This window comes from Schistocerca cancellata, unplaced genomic scaffold, assembly GCF_023864275.1.
Source record: "Schistocerca cancellata isolate TAMUIC-IGC-003103 unplaced genomic scaffold, iqSchCanc2.1 HiC_scaffold_61, whole genome shotgun sequence".
Lineage (NCBI taxonomy): Eukaryota > Metazoa > Arthropoda > Insecta > Orthoptera > Acrididae > Schistocerca > Schistocerca cancellata.
Window position 1 is genome coordinate 387 of NW_026046124.1, and position 17,484 is coordinate 17,870.

The 17,484-nt window shown below is 52.7% G+C and overlaps 13 non-coding genes across 13 annotated transcripts; all 13 read left to right on the plus strand.

The window, feature by feature from the left end:
* Positions 1-364: 364 nt before the first annotated feature.
* On the plus strand, positions 365-483 carry LOC126111286 (5S ribosomal RNA). The gene has a single exon (XR_007524104.1). It is a non-coding gene; the product is annotated as a 5S ribosomal RNA (ribosomal RNA).
* Positions 484-1,775: 1,292 nt separating this feature from the next.
* Positions 1,776-1,894, plus strand: LOC126111299 (5S ribosomal RNA). Its single transcript, XR_007524115.1, has one exon. It is a non-coding gene; the product is annotated as a 5S ribosomal RNA (ribosomal RNA).
* Positions 1,895-3,186: 1,292 nt separating this feature from the next.
* On the plus strand, positions 3,187-3,305 carry LOC126111307 (5S ribosomal RNA). Its single transcript, XR_007524123.1, has one exon. It is a non-coding gene; the product is annotated as a 5S ribosomal RNA (ribosomal RNA).
* A 1,292-nt stretch (positions 3,306-4,597) lies between these two features.
* Positions 4,598-4,716, plus strand: LOC126111308 (5S ribosomal RNA). The gene has a single exon (XR_007524124.1). It is a non-coding gene; the product is annotated as a 5S ribosomal RNA (ribosomal RNA).
* A 1,292-nt stretch (positions 4,717-6,008) lies between these two features.
* Positions 6,009-6,127, plus strand: LOC126111310 (5S ribosomal RNA). The gene has a single exon (XR_007524125.1). It is a non-coding gene; the product is annotated as a 5S ribosomal RNA (ribosomal RNA).
* A 1,292-nt stretch (positions 6,128-7,419) lies between these two features.
* Positions 7,420-7,538, plus strand: LOC126111288 (5S ribosomal RNA). Its single transcript, XR_007524105.1, has one exon. It is a non-coding gene; the product is annotated as a 5S ribosomal RNA (ribosomal RNA).
* Positions 7,539-8,830: 1,292 nt separating this feature from the next.
* Positions 8,831-8,949, plus strand: LOC126111289 (5S ribosomal RNA). Its single transcript, XR_007524106.1, has one exon. It is a non-coding gene; the product is annotated as a 5S ribosomal RNA (ribosomal RNA).
* A 1,292-nt stretch (positions 8,950-10,241) lies between these two features.
* On the plus strand, positions 10,242-10,360 carry LOC126111290 (5S ribosomal RNA). The gene has a single exon (XR_007524107.1). It is a non-coding gene; the product is annotated as a 5S ribosomal RNA (ribosomal RNA).
* Positions 10,361-11,652: 1,292 nt separating this feature from the next.
* Positions 11,653-11,771, plus strand: LOC126111291 (5S ribosomal RNA). Its single transcript, XR_007524108.1, has one exon. It is a non-coding gene; the product is annotated as a 5S ribosomal RNA (ribosomal RNA).
* Positions 11,772-13,063: 1,292 nt separating this feature from the next.
* LOC126111292 (5S ribosomal RNA) lies at positions 13,064-13,182 on the plus strand. The gene has a single exon (XR_007524109.1). It is a non-coding gene; the product is annotated as a 5S ribosomal RNA (ribosomal RNA).
* A 1,292-nt stretch (positions 13,183-14,474) lies between these two features.
* On the plus strand, positions 14,475-14,593 carry LOC126111293 (5S ribosomal RNA). Its single transcript, XR_007524110.1, has one exon. It is a non-coding gene; the product is annotated as a 5S ribosomal RNA (ribosomal RNA).
* A 1,292-nt stretch (positions 14,594-15,885) lies between these two features.
* LOC126111294 (5S ribosomal RNA) lies at positions 15,886-16,004 on the plus strand. Its single transcript, XR_007524111.1, has one exon. It is a non-coding gene; the product is annotated as a 5S ribosomal RNA (ribosomal RNA).
* A 1,292-nt stretch (positions 16,005-17,296) lies between these two features.
* On the plus strand, positions 17,297-17,415 carry LOC126111295 (5S ribosomal RNA). The gene has a single exon (XR_007524112.1). It is a non-coding gene; the product is annotated as a 5S ribosomal RNA (ribosomal RNA).
* The last annotated feature ends 69 nt before the right edge of the window (positions 17,416-17,484 follow it).

Genomic DNA, 17,484 nt, shown 5'->3' on the forward strand with positions numbered 1-17,484 from the left:
CGTGTGTCAGGCAGGTGAGAAAGCTTCCGTCGGTCCAGCAGGACACTGCAACACCCCGCGCAGTGCCCCCGCCGCCCGGCCGCGCGCAAGCCCTGCGCCGGATAACAGGAACAAGGCGCGTCGCCAGTGGGTGTCGGAGGCCGCACGCACCAAACGAATGACAGGCGGTGCATCGAGCAGCTGTGTTGTGCGTCTCACCTACGTTCGGCAGTCGCCTATGAGACGCCGAGGCGAGCGCGCACTCCGCGCCACCTTCGAGGTGGAAAGACGCGCTTTGCGTCAAATGTGCCACGGAAAGCGGCGATTGCGTGTGTTGGGAGAAGAGGCGAATGCTTCCTCCGTGGTGCGGCTACAGTATAAGGACGCCAACGGCCATACCATGTTGACTACACCGGTTCTCGTCCGATCACCGAAGTTAAGCAACATCGGGCGCGGTTAGTACTTGGATGGGTGACCGCCTGGGAACACCGCGTGCTGTTGGCTCTTTCTCATTTTTTCATTTTTACGTCGCTACACCTGCCAGGCCTCTTTTCATAATAACTTTCAGGTGTCGACAAAGATGCTTCCACAAGCATTTTAAAGTACTGTATTAAACGTAAGATACGAAATTACGGTAATGAACTCGGTTTGAGTAAGAATGCGCGAAGGAAGAGTGCTAGGAACTCGTTGAAAATGACAAAACACTACCAATCGACAGATGTGTTCTTGAAATGCGCCAGAGCCTACTGTTACGCAGCAGTGCTAAATTCCGAAAAGTAACTAAATAAATAAATAAATAAAAAAAAACCAACCGTTCTCGTGCCATCACCCAAGTTAAGCAACAACGTTAGTATTCGGATCGGCGACTGCCTGGGACCTCTGGCTGTCTTCATATTTTGCTTTCTTGTCGCCAGCCCTGCCAGCCGTCTCTTCACGCTACCTTTCCGATGCGACAAAGATGTTTCCACAATGACTTAAATCTGTTGTAATAAACAAAAGATACGATATTAGGGAACTCAGTTTGAAGAAGCGTGTGCCAAGGAAGATTTCCAAAGTGTCTCTGGAAATAACAAAACAGTATTAAGCGGCAGAAATGTTCCGAAATACGTCCGGGCTTATTGTTTTGTAGCAGTGTACACGTGCAAATTTGTAAACAAAAATTCTGTGTCTTCTGTCCTTGGTTTCGCACCTTTCCATGGCACGGCACAGCGCTGCTCTAGTAGCTCCGAACGGCCGCCCACGGCGTCTCGGACACGCCGGTCAGGCCCGCGCCCGTCTCGCAGATGTTTCTCGTGCTTGTGCTGTCATATGGGCCGCGACCCGAGCGGCAGCGAGCGGCAGTCGAGCAAAGTCGGGACAAGTCGGGACGGGAGGGGGGACAGGCGCGAATGCAAATGCACCGCGCAAATTACGCATAAATCTGGAAGCGCGGCGTGTGTCAGGCAGGTGAGAAAGCTTCCGTCGGTCCAGCAGGACACTGCAACACCCCGCGCAGTGCCCCCGCCGCCCGGCCGCGCGCAAGCCCTGCGCCGGATAACAGGAACAAGGCGCGTCGCCAGTGGGTGTCGGAGGCCGCACGCACCAAACGAATGACAGGCGGTGCATCGAGCAGCTGTGTTGTGCGTCTCACCTACGTTCGGCAGTCGCCTATGAGACGCCGAGGCGAGCGCGCACTCCGCGCCACCTTCGAGGTGGAAAGACGCGCTTTGCGTCAAATGTGCCACGGAAAGCGGCGATTGCGTGTGTTGGGAGAAGAGGCGAATGCTTCCTCCGTGGTGCGGCTACAGTATAAGGACGCCAACGGCCATACCATGTTGACTACACCGGTTCTCGTCCGATCACCGAAGTTAAGCAACATCGGGCGCGGTTAGTACTTGGATGGGTGACCGCCTGGGAACACCGCGTGCTGTTGGCTCTTTCTCATTTTTTCATTTTTACGTCGCTACACCTGCCAGGCCTCTTTTCATAATAACTTTCAGGTGTCGACAAAGATGCTTCCACAAGCATTTTAAAGTACTGTATTAAACGTAAGATACGAAATTACGGTAATGAACTCGGTTTGAGTAAGAATGCGCGAAGGAAGAGTGCTAGGAACTCGTTGAAAATGACAAAACACTACCAATCGACAGATGTGTTCTTGAAATGCGCCAGAGCCTACTGTTACGCAGCAGTGCTAAATTCCGAAAAGTAACTAAATAAATAAATAAATAAAAAAAAACCAACCGTTCTCGTGCCATCACCCAAGTTAAGCAACAACGTTAGTATTCGGATCGGCGACTGCCTGGGACCTCTGGCTGTCTTCATATTTTGCTTTCTTGTCGCCAGCCCTGCCAGCCGTCTCTTCACGCTACCTTTCCGATGCGACAAAGATGTTTCCACAATGACTTAAATCTGTTGTAATAAACAAAAGATACGATATTAGGGAACTCAGTTTGAAGAAGCGTGTGCCAAGGAAGATTTCCAAAGTGTCTCTGGAAATAACAAAACAGTATTAAGCGGCAGAAATGTTCCGAAATACGTCCGGGCTTATTGTTTTGTAGCAGTGTACACGTGCAAATTTGTAAACAAAAATTCTGTGTCTTCTGTCCTTGGTTTCGCACCTTTCCATGGCACGGCACAGCGCTGCTCTAGTAGCTCCGAACGGCCGCCCACGGCGTCTCGGACACGCCGGTCAGGCCCGCGCCCGTCTCGCAGATGTTTCTCGTGCTTGTGCTGTCATATGGGCCGCGACCCGAGCGGCAGCGAGCGGCAGTCGAGCAAAGTCGGGACAAGTCGGGACGGGAGGGGGGACAGGCGCGAATGCAAATGCACCGCGCAAATTACGCATAAATCTGGAAGCGCGGCGTGTGTCAGGCAGGTGAGAAAGCTTCCGTCGGTCCAGCAGGACACTGCAACACCCCGCGCAGTGCCCCCGCCGCCCGGCCGCGCGCAAGCCCTGCGCCGGATAACAGGAACAAGGCGCGTCGCCAGTGGGTGTCGGAGGCCGCACGCACCAAACGAATGACAGGCGGTGCATCGAGCAGCTGTGTTGTGCGTCTCACCTACGTTCGGCAGTCGCCTATGAGACGCCGAGGCGAGCGCGCACTCCGCGCCACCTTCGAGGTGGAAAGACGCGCTTTGCGTCAAATGTGCCACGGAAAGCGGCGATTGCGTGTGTTGGGAGAAGAGGCGAATGCTTCCTCCGTGGTGCGGCTACAGTATAAGGACGCCAACGGCCATACCATGTTGACTACACCGGTTCTCGTCCGATCACCGAAGTTAAGCAACATCGGGCGCGGTTAGTACTTGGATGGGTGACCGCCTGGGAACACCGCGTGCTGTTGGCTCTTTCTCATTTTTTCATTTTTACGTCGCTACACCTGCCAGGCCTCTTTTCATAATAACTTTCAGGTGTCGACAAAGATGCTTCCACAAGCATTTTAAAGTACTGTATTAAACGTAAGATACGAAATTACGGTAATGAACTCGGTTTGAGTAAGAATGCGCGAAGGAAGAGTGCTAGGAACTCGTTGAAAATGACAAAACACTACCAATCGACAGATGTGTTCTTGAAATGCGCCAGAGCCTACTGTTACGCAGCAGTGCTAAATTCCGAAAAGTAACTAAATAAATAAATAAATAAAAAAAAACCAACCGTTCTCGTGCCATCACCCAAGTTAAGCAACAACGTTAGTATTCGGATCGGCGACTGCCTGGGACCTCTGGCTGTCTTCATATTTTGCTTTCTTGTCGCCAGCCCTGCCAGCCGTCTCTTCACGCTACCTTTCCGATGCGACAAAGATGTTTCCACAATGACTTAAATCTGTTGTAATAAACAAAAGATACGATATTAGGGAACTCAGTTTGAAGAAGCGTGTGCCAAGGAAGATTTCCAAAGTGTCTCTGGAAATAACAAAACAGTATTAAGCGGCAGAAATGTTCCGAAATACGTCCGGGCTTATTGTTTTGTAGCAGTGTACACGTGCAAATTTGTAAACAAAAATTCTGTGTCTTCTGTCCTTGGTTTCGCACCTTTCCATGGCACGGCACAGCGCTGCTCTAGTAGCTCCGAACGGCCGCCCACGGCGTCTCGGACACGCCGGTCAGGCCCGCGCCCGTCTCGCAGATGTTTCTCGTGCTTGTGCTGTCATATGGGCCGCGACCCGAGCGGCAGCGAGCGGCAGTCGAGCAAAGTCGGGACAAGTCGGGACGGGAGGGGGGACAGGCGCGAATGCAAATGCACCGCGCAAATTACGCATAAATCTGGAAGCGCGGCGTGTGTCAGGCAGGTGAGAAAGCTTCCGTCGGTCCAGCAGGACACTGCAACACCCCGCGCAGTGCCCCCGCCGCCCGGCCGCGCGCAAGCCCTGCGCCGGATAACAGGAACAAGGCGCGTCGCCAGTGGGTGTCGGAGGCCGCACGCACCAAACGAATGACAGGCGGTGCATCGAGCAGCTGTGTTGTGCGTCTCACCTACGTTCGGCAGTCGCCTATGAGACGCCGAGGCGAGCGCGCACTCCGCGCCACCTTCGAGGTGGAAAGACGCGCTTTGCGTCAAATGTGCCACGGAAAGCGGCGATTGCGTGTGTTGGGAGAAGAGGCGAATGCTTCCTCCGTGGTGCGGCTACAGTATAAGGACGCCAACGGCCATACCATGTTGACTACACCGGTTCTCGTCCGATCACCGAAGTTAAGCAACATCGGGCGCGGTTAGTACTTGGATGGGTGACCGCCTGGGAACACCGCGTGCTGTTGGCTCTTTCTCATTTTTTCATTTTTACGTCGCTACACCTGCCAGGCCTCTTTTCATAATAACTTTCAGGTGTCGACAAAGATGCTTCCACAAGCATTTTAAAGTACTGTATTAAACGTAAGATACGAAATTACGGTAATGAACTCGGTTTGAGTAAGAATGCGCGAAGGAAGAGTGCTAGGAACTCGTTGAAAATGACAAAACACTACCAATCGACAGATGTGTTCTTGAAATGCGCCAGAGCCTACTGTTACGCAGCAGTGCTAAATTCCGAAAAGTAACTAAATAAATAAATAAATAAAAAAAAACCAACCGTTCTCGTGCCATCACCCAAGTTAAGCAACAACGTTAGTATTCGGATCGGCGACTGCCTGGGACCTCTGGCTGTCTTCATATTTTGCTTTCTTGTCGCCAGCCCTGCCAGCCGTCTCTTCACGCTACCTTTCCGATGCGACAAAGATGTTTCCACAATGACTTAAATCTGTTGTAATAAACAAAAGATACGATATTAGGGAACTCAGTTTGAAGAAGCGTGTGCCAAGGAAGATTTCCAAAGTGTCTCTGGAAATAACAAAACAGTATTAAGCGGCAGAAATGTTCCGAAATACGTCCGGGCTTATTGTTTTGTAGCAGTGTACACGTGCAAATTTGTAAACAAAAATTCTGTGTCTTCTGTCCTTGGTTTCGCACCTTTCCATGGCACGGCACAGCGCTGCTCTAGTAGCTCCGAACGGCCGCCCACGGCGTCTCGGACACGCCGGTCAGGCCCGCGCCCGTCTCGCAGATGTTTCTCGTGCTTGTGCTGTCATATGGGCCGCGACCCGAGCGGCAGCGAGCGGCAGTCGAGCAAAGTCGGGACAAGTCGGGACGGGAGGGGGGACAGGCGCGAATGCAAATGCACCGCGCAAATTACGCATAAATCTGGAAGCGCGGCGTGTGTCAGGCAGGTGAGAAAGCTTCCGTCGGTCCAGCAGGACACTGCAACACCCCGCGCAGTGCCCCCGCCGCCCGGCCGCGCGCAAGCCCTGCGCCGGATAACAGGAACAAGGCGCGTCGCCAGTGGGTGTCGGAGGCCGCACGCACCAAACGAATGACAGGCGGTGCATCGAGCAGCTGTGTTGTGCGTCTCACCTACGTTCGGCAGTCGCCTATGAGACGCCGAGGCGAGCGCGCACTCCGCGCCACCTTCGAGGTGGAAAGACGCGCTTTGCGTCAAATGTGCCACGGAAAGCGGCGATTGCGTGTGTTGGGAGAAGAGGCGAATGCTTCCTCCGTGGTGCGGCTACAGTATAAGGACGCCAACGGCCATACCATGTTGACTACACCGGTTCTCGTCCGATCACCGAAGTTAAGCAACATCGGGCGCGGTTAGTACTTGGATGGGTGACCGCCTGGGAACACCGCGTGCTGTTGGCTCTTTCTCATTTTTTCATTTTTACGTCGCTACACCTGCCAGGCCTCTTTTCATAATAACTTTCAGGTGTCGACAAAGATGCTTCCACAAGCATTTTAAAGTACTGTATTAAACGTAAGATACGAAATTACGGTAATGAACTCGGTTTGAGTAAGAATGCGCGAAGGAAGAGTGCTAGGAACTCGTTGAAAATGACAAAACACTACCAATCGACAGATGTGTTCTTGAAATGCGCCAGAGCCTACTGTTACGCAGCAGTGCTAAATTCCGAAAAGTAACTAAATAAATAAATAAATAAAAAAAAACCAACCGTTCTCGTGCCATCACCCAAGTTAAGCAACAACGTTAGTTTTCGGATCGGCGACTGCCTGGGACCTCTGGCTGTCTTCATATTTTGCTTTCTTGTCGCCAGCCCTGCCAGCCGTCTCTTCACGCTACCTTTCCGATGCGACAAAGATGTTTCCACAATGACTTAAATCTGTTGTAATAAACAAAAGATACGATATTAGGGAACTCAGTTTGAAGAAGCGTGTGCCAAGGAAGATTTCCAAAGTGTCTCTGGAAATAACAAAACAGTATTAAGCGGCAGAAATGTTCCGAAATACGTCCGGGCTTATTGTTTTGTAGCAGTGTACACGTGCAAATTTGTAAACAAAAATTCTGTGTCTTCTGTCCTTGGTTTCGCACCTTTCCATGGCACGGCACAGCGCTGCTCTAGTAGCTCCGAACGGCCGCCCACGGCGTCTCGGACACGCCGGTCAGGCCCGCGCCCGTCTCGCAGATGTTTCTCGTGCTTGTGCTGTCATATGGGCCGCGACCCGAGCGGCAGCGAGCGGCAGTCGAGCAAAGTCGGGACAAGTCGGGACGGGAGGGGGGACAGGCGCGAATGCAAATGCACCGCGCAAATTACGCATAAATCTGGAAGCGCGGCGTGTGTCAGGCAGGTGAGAAAGCTTCCGTCGGTCCAGCAGGACACTGCAACACCCCGCGCAGTGCCCCCGCCGCCCGGCCGCGCGCAAGCCCTGCGCCGGATAACAGGAACAAGGCGCGTCGCCAGTGGGTGTCGGAGGCCGCACGCACCAAACGAATGACAGGCGGTGCATCGAGCAGCTGTGTTGTGCGTCTCACCTACGTTCGGCAGTCGCCTATGAGACGCCGAGGCGAGCGCGCACTCCGCGCCACCTTCGAGGTGGAAAGACGCGCTTTGCGTCAAATGTGCCACGGAAAGCGGCGATTGCGTGTGTTGGGAGAAGAGGCGAATGCTTCCTCCGTGGTGCGGCTACAGTATAAGGACGCCAACGGCCATACCATGTTGACTACACCGGTTCTCGTCCGATCACCGAAGTTAAGCAACATCGGGCGCGGTTAGTACTTGGATGGGTGACCGCCTGGGAACACCGCGTGCTGTTGGCTCTTTCTCATTTTTTCATTTTTACGTCGCTACACCTGCCAGGCCTCTTTTCATAATAACTTTCAGGTGTCGACAAAGATGCTTCCACAAGCATTTTAAAGTACTGTATTAAACGTAAGATACGAAATTACGGTAATGAACTCGGTTTGAGTAAGAATGCGCGAAGGAAGAGTGCTAGGAACTCGTTGAAAATGACAAAACACTACCAATCGACAGATGTGTTCTTGAAATGCGCCAGAGCCTACTGTTACGCAGCAGTGCTAAATTCCGAAAAGTAACTAAATAAATAAATAAATAAAAAAAAACCAACCGTTCTCGTGCCATCACCCAAGTTAAGCAACAACGTTAGTATTCGGATCGGCGACTGCCTGGGACCTCTGGCTGTCTTCATATTTTGCTTTCTTGTCGCCAGCCCTGCCAGCCGTCTCTTCACGCTACCTTTCCGATGCGACAAAGATGTTTCCACAATGACTTAAATCTGTTGTAATAAACAAAAGATACGATATTAGGGAACTCAGTTTGAAGAAGCGTGTGCCAAGGAAGATTTCCAAAGTGTCTCTGGAAATAACAAAACAGTATTAAGCGGCAGAAATGTTCCGAAATACGTCCGGGCTTATTGTTTTGTAGCAGTGTACACGTGCAAATTTGTAAACAAAAATTCTGTGTCTTCTGTCCTTGGTTTCGCACCTTTCCATGGCACGGCACAGCGCTGCTCTAGTAGCTCCGAACGGCCGCCCACGGCGTCTCGGACACGCCGGTCAGGCCCGCGCCCGTCTCGCAGATGTTTCTCGTGCTTGTGCTGTCATATGGGCCGCGACCCGAGCGGCAGCGAGCGGCAGTCGAGCAAAGTCGGGACAAGTCGGGACGGGAGGGGGGACAGGCGCGAATGCAAATGCACCGCGCAAATTACGCATAAATCTGGAAGCGCGGCGTGTGTCAGGCAGGTGAGAAAGCTTCCGTCGGTCCAGCAGGACACTGCAACACCCCGCGCAGTGCCCCCGCCGCCCGGCCGCGCGCAAGCCCTGCGCCGGATAACAGGAACAAGGCGCGTCGCCAGTGGGTGTCGGAGGCCGCACGCACCAAACGAATGACAGGCGGTGCATCGAGCAGCTGTGTTGTGCGTCTCACCTACGTTCGGCAGTCGCCTATGAGACGCCGAGGCGAGCGCGCACTCCGCGCCACCTTCGAGGTGGAAAGACGCGCTTTGCGTCAAATGTGCCACGGAAAGCGGCGATTGCGTGTGTTGGGAGAAGAGGCGAATGCTTCCTCCGTGGTGCGGCTACAGTATAAGGACGCCAACGGCCATACCATGTTGACTACACCGGTTCTCGTCCGATCACCGAAGTTAAGCAACATCGGGCGCGGTTAGTACTTGGATGGGTGACCGCCTGGGAACACCGCGTGCTGTTGGCTCTTTCTCATTTTTTCATTTTTACGTCGCTACACCTGCCAGGCCTCTTTTCATAATAACTTTCAGGTGTCGACAAAGATGCTTCCACAAGCATTTTAAAGTACTGTATTAAACGTAAGATACGAAATTACGGTAATGAACTCGGTTTGAGTAAGAATGCGCGAAGGAAGAGTGCTAGGAACTCGTTGAAAATGACAAAACACTACCAATCGACAGATGTGTTCTTGAAATGCGCCAGAGCCTACTGTTACGCAGCAGTGCTAAATTCCGAAAAGTAACTAAATAAATAAATAAATAAAAAAAAACCAACCGTTCTCGTGCCATCACCCAAGTTAAGCAACAACGTTAGTATTCGGATCGGCGACTGCCTGGGACCTCTGGCTGTCTTCATATTTTGCTTTCTTGTCGCCAGCCCTGCCAGCCGTCTCTTCACGCTACCTTTCCGATGCGACAAAGATGTTTCCACAATGACTTAAATCTGTTGTAATAAACAAAAGATACGATATTAGGGAACTCAGTTTGAAGAAGCGTGTGCCAAGGAAGATTTCCAAAGTGTCTCTGGAAATAACAAAACAGTATTAAGCGGCAGAAATGTTCCGAAATACGTCCGGGCTTATTGTTTTGTAGCAGTGTACACGTGCAAATTTGTAAACAAAAATTCTGTGTCTTCTGTCCTTGGTTTCGCACCTTTCCATGGCACGGCACAGCGCTGCTCTAGTAGCTCCGAACGGCCGCCCACGGCGTCTCGGACACGCCGGTCAGGCCCGCGCCCGTCTCGCAGATGTTTCTCGTGCTTGTGCTGTCATATGGGCCGCGACCCGAGCGGCAGCGAGCGGCAGTCGAGCAAAGTCGGGACAAGTCGGGACGGGAGGGGGGACAGGCGCGAATGCAAATGCACCGCGCAAATTACGCATAAATCTGGAAGCGCGGCGTGTGTCAGGCAGGTGAGAAAGCTTCCGTCGGTCCAGCAGGACACTGCAACACCCCGCGCAGTGCCCCCGCCGCCCGGCCGCGCGCAAGCCCTGCGCCGGATAACAGGAACAAGGCGCGTCGCCAGTGGGTGTCGGAGGCCGCACGCACCAAACGAATGACAGGCGGTGCATCGAGCAGCTGTGTTGTGCGTCTCACCTACGTTCGGCAGTCGCCTATGAGACGCCGAGGCGAGCGCGCACTCCGCGCCACCTTCGAGGTGGAAAGACGCGCTTTGCGTCAAATGTGCCACGGAAAGCGGCGATTGCGTGTGTTGGGAGAAGAGGCGAATGCTTCCTCCGTGGTGCGGCTACAGTATAAGGACGCCAACGGCCATACCATGTTGACTACACCGGTTCTCGTCCGATCACCGAAGTTAAGCAACATCGGGCGCGGTTAGTACTTGGATGGGTGACCGCCTGGGAACACCGCGTGCTGTTGGCTCTTTCTCATTTTTTCATTTTTACGTCGCTACACCTGCCAGGCCTCTTTTCATAATAACTTTCAGGTGTCGACAAAGATGCTTCCACAAGCATTTTAAAGTACTGTATTAAACGTAAGATACGAAATTACGGTAATGAACTCGGTTTGAGTAAGAATGCGCGAAGGAAGAGTGCTAGGAACTCGTTGAAAATGACAAAACACTACCAATCGACAGATGTGTTCTTGAAATGCGCCAGAGCCTACTGTTACGCAGCAGTGCTAAATTCCGAAAAGTAACTAAATAAATAAATAAATAAAAAAAAACCAACCGTTCTCGTGCCATCACCCAAGTTAAGCAACAACGTTAGTATTCGGATCGGCGACTGCCTGGGACCTCTGGCTGTCTTCATATTTTGCTTTCTTGTCGCCAGCCCTGCCAGCCGTCTCTTCACGCTACCTTTCCGATGCGACAAAGATGTTTCCACAATGACTTAAATCTGTTGTAATAAACAAAAGATACGATATTAGGGAACTCAGTTTGAAGAAGCGTGTGCCAAGGAAGATTTCCAAAGTGTCTCTGGAAATAACAAAACAGTATTAAGCGGCAGAAATGTTCCGAAATACGTCCGGGCTTATTGTTTTGTAGCAGTGTACACGTGCAAATTTGTAAACAAAAATTCTGTGTCTTCTGTCCTTGGTTTCGCACCTTTCCATGGCACGGCACAGCGCTGCTCTAGTAGCTCCGAACGGCCGCCCACGGCGTCTCGGACACGCCGGTCAGGCCCGCGCCCGTCTCGCAGATGTTTCTCGTGCTTGTGCTGTCATATGGGCCGCGACCCGAGCGGCAGCGAGCGGCAGTCGAGCAAAGTCGGGACAAGTCGGGACGGGAGGGGGGACAGGCGCGAATGCAAATGCACCGCGCAAATTACGCATAAATCTGGAAGCGCGGCGTGTGTCAGGCAGGTGAGAAAGCTTCCGTCGGTCCAGCAGGACACTGCAACACCCCGCGCAGTGCCCCCGCCGCCCGGCCGCGCGCAAGCCCTGCGCCGGATAACAGGAACAAGGCGCGTCGCCAGTGGGTGTCGGAGGCCGCACGCACCAAACGAATGACAGGCGGTGCATCGAGCAGCTGTGTTGTGCGTCTCACCTACGTTCGGCAGTCGCCTATGAGACGCCGAGGCGAGCGCGCACTCCGCGCCACCTTCGAGGTGGAAAGACGCGCTTTGCGTCAAATGTGCCACGGAAAGCGGCGATTGCGTGTGTTGGGAGAAGAGGCGAATGCTTCCTCCGTGGTGCGGCTACAGTATAAGGACGCCAACGGCCATACCATGTTGACTACACCGGTTCTCGTCCGATCACCGAAGTTAAGCAACATCGGGCGCGGTTAGTACTTGGATGGGTGACCGCCTGGGAACACCGCGTGCTGTTGGCTCTTTCTCATTTTTTCATTTTTACGTCGCTACACCTGCCAGGCCTCTTTTCATAATAACTTTCAGGTGTCGACAAAGATGCTTCCACAAGCATTTTAAAGTACTGTATTAAACGTAAGATACGAAATTACGGTAATGAACTCGGTTTGAGTAAGAATGCGCGAAGGAAGAGTGCTAGGAACTCGTTGAAAATGACAAAACACTACCAATCGACAGATGTGTTCTTGAAATGCGCCAGAGCCTACTGTTACGCAGCAGTGCTAAATTCCGAAAAGTAACTAAATAAATAAATAAATAAAAAAAAACCAACCGTTCTCGTGCCATCACCCAAGTTAAGCAACAACGTTAGTATTCGGATCGGCGACTGCCTGGGACCTCTGGCTGTCTTCATATTTTGCTTTCTTGTCGCCAGCCCTGCCAGCCGTCTCTTCACGCTACCTTTCCGATGCGACAAAGATGTTTCCACAATGACTTAAATCTGTTGTAATAAACAAAAGATACGATATTAGGGAACTCAGTTTGAAGAAGCGTGTGCCAAGGAAGATTTCCAAAGTGTCTCTGGAAATAACAAAACAGTATTAAGCGGCAGAAATGTTCCGAAATACGTCCGGGCTTATTGTTTTGTAGCAGTGTACACGTGCAAATTTGTAAACAAAAATTCTGTGTCTTCTGTCCTTGGTTTCGCACCTTTCCATGGCACGGCACAGCGCTGCTCTAGTAGCTCCGAACGGCCGCCCACGGCGTCTCGGACACGCCGGTCAGGCCCGCGCCCGTCTCGCAGATGTTTCTCGTGCTTGTGCTGTCATATGGGCCGCGACCCGAGCGGCAGCGAGCGGCAGTCGAGCAAAGTCGGGACAAGTCGGGACGGGAGGGGGGACAGGCGCGAATGCAAATGCACCGCGCAAATTACGCATAAATCTGGAAGCGCGGCGTGTGTCAGGCAGGTGAGAAAGCTTCCGTCGGTCCAGCAGGACACTGCAACACCCCGCGCAGTGCCCCCGCCGCCCGGCCGCGCGCAAGCCCTGCGCCGGATAACAGGAACAAGGCGCGTCGCCAGTGGGTGTCGGAGGCCGCACGCACCAAACGAATGACAGGCGGTGCATCGAGCAGCTGTGTTGTGCGTCTCACCTACGTTCGGCAGTCGCCTATGAGACGCCGAGGCGAGCGCGCACTCCGCGCCACCTTCGAGGTGGAAAGACGCGCTTTGCGTCAAATGTGCCACGGAAAGCGGCGATTGCGTGTGTTGGGAGAAGAGGCGAATGCTTCCTCCGTGGTGCGGCTACAGTATAAGGACGCCAACGGCCATACCATGTTGACTACACCGGTTCTCGTCCGATCACCGAAGTTAAGCAACATCGGGCGCGGTTAGTACTTGGATGGGTGACCGCCTGGGAACACCGCGTGCTGTTGGCTCTTTCTCATTTTTTCATTTTTACGTCGCTACACCTGCCAGGCCTCTTTTCATAATAACTTTCAGGTGTCGACAAAGATGCTTCCACAAGCATTTTAAAGTACTGTATTAAACGTAAGATACGAAATTACGGTAATGAACTCGGTTTGAGTAAGAATGCGCGAAGGAAGAGTGCTAGGAACTCGTTGAAAATGACAAAACACTACCAATCGACAGATGTGTTCTTGAAATGCGCCAGAGCCTACTGTTACGCAGCAGTGCTAAATTCCGAAAAGTAACTAAATAAATAAATAAATAAAAAAAAACCAACCGTTCTCGTGCCATCACCCAAGTTAAGCAACAACGTTAGTATTCGGATCGGCGACTGCCTGGGACCTCTGGCTGTCTTCATATTTTGCTTTCTTGTCGCCAGCCCTGCCAGCCGTCTCTTCACGCTACCTTTCCGATGCGACAAAGATGTTTCCACAATGACTTAAATCTGTTGTAATAAACAAAAGATACGATATTAGGGAACTCAGTTTGAAGAAGCGTGTGCCAAGGAAGATTTCCAAAGTGTCTCTGGAAATAACAAAACAGTATTAAGCGGCAGAAATGTTCCGAAATACGTCCGGGCTTATTGTTTTGTAGCAGTGTACACGTGCAAATTTGTAAACAAAAATTCTGTGTCTTCTGTCCTTGGTTTCGCACCTTTCCATGGCACGGCACAGCGCTGCTCTAGTAGCTCCGAACGGCCGCCCACGGCGTCTCGGACACGCCGGTCAGGCCCGCGCCCGTCTCGCAGATGTTTCTCGTGCTTGTGCTGTCATATGGGCCGCGACCCGAGCGGCAGCGAGCGGCAGTCGAGCAAAGTCGGGACAAGTCGGGACGGGAGGGGGGACAGGCGCGAATGCAAATGCACCGCGCAAATTACGCATAAATCTGGAAGCGCGGCGTGTGTCAGGCAGGTGAGAAAGCTTCCGTCGGTCCAGCAGGACACTGCAACACCCCGCGCAGTGCCCCCGCCGCCCGGCCGCGCGCAAGCCCTGCGCCGGATAACAGGAACAAGGCGCGTCGCCAGTGGGTGTCGGAGGCCGCACGCACCAAACGAATGACAGGCGGTGCATCGAGCAGCTGTGTTGTGCGTCTCACCTACGTTCGGCAGTCGCCTATGAGACGCCGAGGCGAGCGCGCACTCCGCGCCACCTTCGAGGTGGAAAGACGCGCTTTGCGTCAAATGTGCCACGGAAAGCGGCGATTGCGTGTGTTGGGAGAAGAGGCGAATGCTTCCTCCGTGGTGCGGCTACAGTATAAGGACGCCAACGGCCATACCATGTTGACTACACCGGTTCTCGTCCGATCACCGAAGTTAAGCAACATCGGGCGCGGTTAGTACTTGGATGGGTGACCGCCTGGGAACACCGCGTGCTGTTGGCTCTTTCTCATTTTTTCATTTTTACGTCGCTACACCTGCCAGGCCTCTTTTCATAATAACTTTCAGGTGTCGACAAAGATGCTTCCACAAGCATTTTAAAGTACTGTATTAAACGTAAGATACGAAATTACGGTAATGAACTCGGTTTGAGTAAGAATGCGCGAAGGAAGAGTGCTAGGAACTCGTTGAAAATGACAAAACACTACCAATCGACAGATGTGTTCTTGAAATGCGCCAGAGCCTACTGTTACGCAGCAGTGCTAAATTCCGAAAAGTAACTAAATAAATAAATAAATAAAAAAAAACCAACCGTTCTCGTGCCATCACCCAAGTTAAGCAACAACGTTAGTATTCGGATCGGCGACTGCCTGGGACCTCTGGCTGTCTTCATATTTTGCTTTCTTGTCGCCAGCCCTGCCAGCCGTCTCTTCACGCTACCTTTCCGATGCGACAAAGATGTTTCCACAATGACTTAAATCTGTTGTAATAAACAAAAGATACGATATTAGGGAACTCAGTTTGAAGAAGCGTGTGCCAAGGAAGATTTCCAAAGTGTCTCTGGAAATAACAAAACAGTATTAAGCGGCAGAAATGTTCCGAAATACGTCCGGGCTTATTGTTTTGTAGCAGTGTACACGTGCAAATTTGTAAACAAAAATTCTGTGTCTTCTGTCCTTGGTTTCGCACCTTTCCATGGCACGGCACAGCGCTGCTCTAGTAGCTCCGAACGGCCGCCCACGGCGTCTCGGACACGCCGGTCAGGCCCGCGCCCGTCTCGCAGATGTTTCTCGTGCTTGTGCTGTCATATGGGCCGCGACCCGAGCGGCAGCGAGCGGCAGTCGAGCAAAGTCGGGACAAGTCGGGACGGGAGGGGGGACAGGCGCGAATGCAAATGCACCGCGCAAATTACGCATAAATCTGGAAGCGCGGCGTGTGTCAGGCAGGTGAGAAAGCTTCCGTCGGTCCAGCAGGACACTGCAACACCCCGCGCAGTGCCCCCGCCGCCCGGCCGCGCGCAAGCCCTGCGCCGGATAACAGGAACAAGGCGCGTCGCCAGTGGGTGTCGGAGGCCGCACGCACCAAACGAATGACAGGCGGTGCATCGAGCAGCTGTGTTGTGCGTCTCACCTACGTTCGGCAGTCGCCTATGAGACGCCGAGGCGAGCGCGCACTCCGCGCCACCTTCGAGGTGGAAAGACGCGCTTTGCGTCAAATGTGCCACGGAAAGCGGCGATTGCGTGTGTTGGGAGAAGAGGCGAATGCTTCCTCCGTGGTGCGGCTACAGTATAAGGACGCCAACGGCCATACCATGTTGACTACACCGGTTCTCGTCCGATCACCGAAGTTAAGCAACATCGGGCGCGGTTAGTACTTGGATGGGTGACCGCCTGGGAACACCGCGTGCTGTTGGCTCTTTCTCATTTTTTCATTTTTACGTCGCTACACCTGCCAGGCCTCTTTTCATAATAACTTTCAGGTGTCGACAAAGATGCTTCCACAAGCATTTTAAAGTACTGTATTAAACGTAAGATACGAAATTACGGTAATGAACTCGGTTTGAGTAAGAATGCGCGAAGGAAGAGTGCTAGGAACTCGTTGAAAATGACAAAACACTACCAATCGACAGATGTGTTCTTGAAATGCGCCAGAGCCTACTGTTACGCAGCAGTGCTAAATTCCGAAAAGTAACTAAATAAATAAATAAATAAAAAAAAACCAACCGTTCTCGTGCCATCACCCAAGTTAAGCAACAACGTTAGTATTCGGATCGGCGACTGCCTGGGACCTCTGGCTGTCTTCATATTTTGCTTTCTTGTCGCCAGCCCTGCCAGCCGTCTCTTCACGCTACCTTTCCGATGCGACAAAGATGTTTCCACAATGACTTAAATCTGTTGTAATAAACAAAAGATACGATATTAGGGAACTCAGTTTGAAGAAGCGTGTGCCAAGGAAGATTTCCAAAGTGTCTCTGGAAATAACAAAACAGTATTAAGCGGCAGAAATGTTCCGAAATACGTCCGGGCTTATTGTTTTGTAGCAGTGTACACGTGCAAATTTGTAAACAAAAATTCTGTGTCTTCTGTCCTTGGTTTCGCACCTTTCCATGGCACGGCACAGCGCTGCTCTAGTAGCTCCGAACGGCCGCCCACGGCGTCTCGGACACGCCGGTCAGGCCCGCGCCCGTCTCGCAGATGTTTCTCGTGCTTGTGCTGTCATATGGGCCGCGACCCGAGCGGCAGCGAGCGGCAGTCGAGCAAAGTCGGGACAAGTCGGGACGGGAGGGGGGACAGGCGCGAATGCAAATGCACCGCGCAAATTACGCATAAATCTGGAAGCGCGGCGTGTGTCAGGCAGGTGAGAAAGCTTCCGTCGGTCCAGCAGGACACTGCAACACCCCGCGCAGTGCCCCCGCCGCCCGGCCGCGCGCAAGCCCTGCGCCGGATAACAGGAACAAGGCGCGTCGCCAGTGGGTGTCGGAGGCCGCACGCACCAAACGAATGACAGGCGGTGCATCGAGCAGCTGTGTTGTGCGTCTCACCTACGTTCGGCAGTCGCCTATGAGACGCCGAGGCGAGCGCGCACTCCGCGCCACCTTCGAGGTGGAAAGACGCGCTTTGCGTCAAATGTGCCACGGAAAGCGGCGATTGCGTGTGTTGGGAGAAGAGGCGAATGCTTCCTCCGTGGTGCGGCTACAGTATAAGGACGCCAACGGCCATACCATGTTGACTACACCGGTTCTCGTCCGATCACCGAAGTTAAGCAACATCGGGCGCGGTTAGTACTTGGATGGGTGACCGCCTGGGAACACCGCGTGCTGTTGGCTCTTTCTCATTTTTTCATTTTTACGTCGCTACACCTGCCAGGCCTCTTTTCATAATAACTTTCAGGTGTC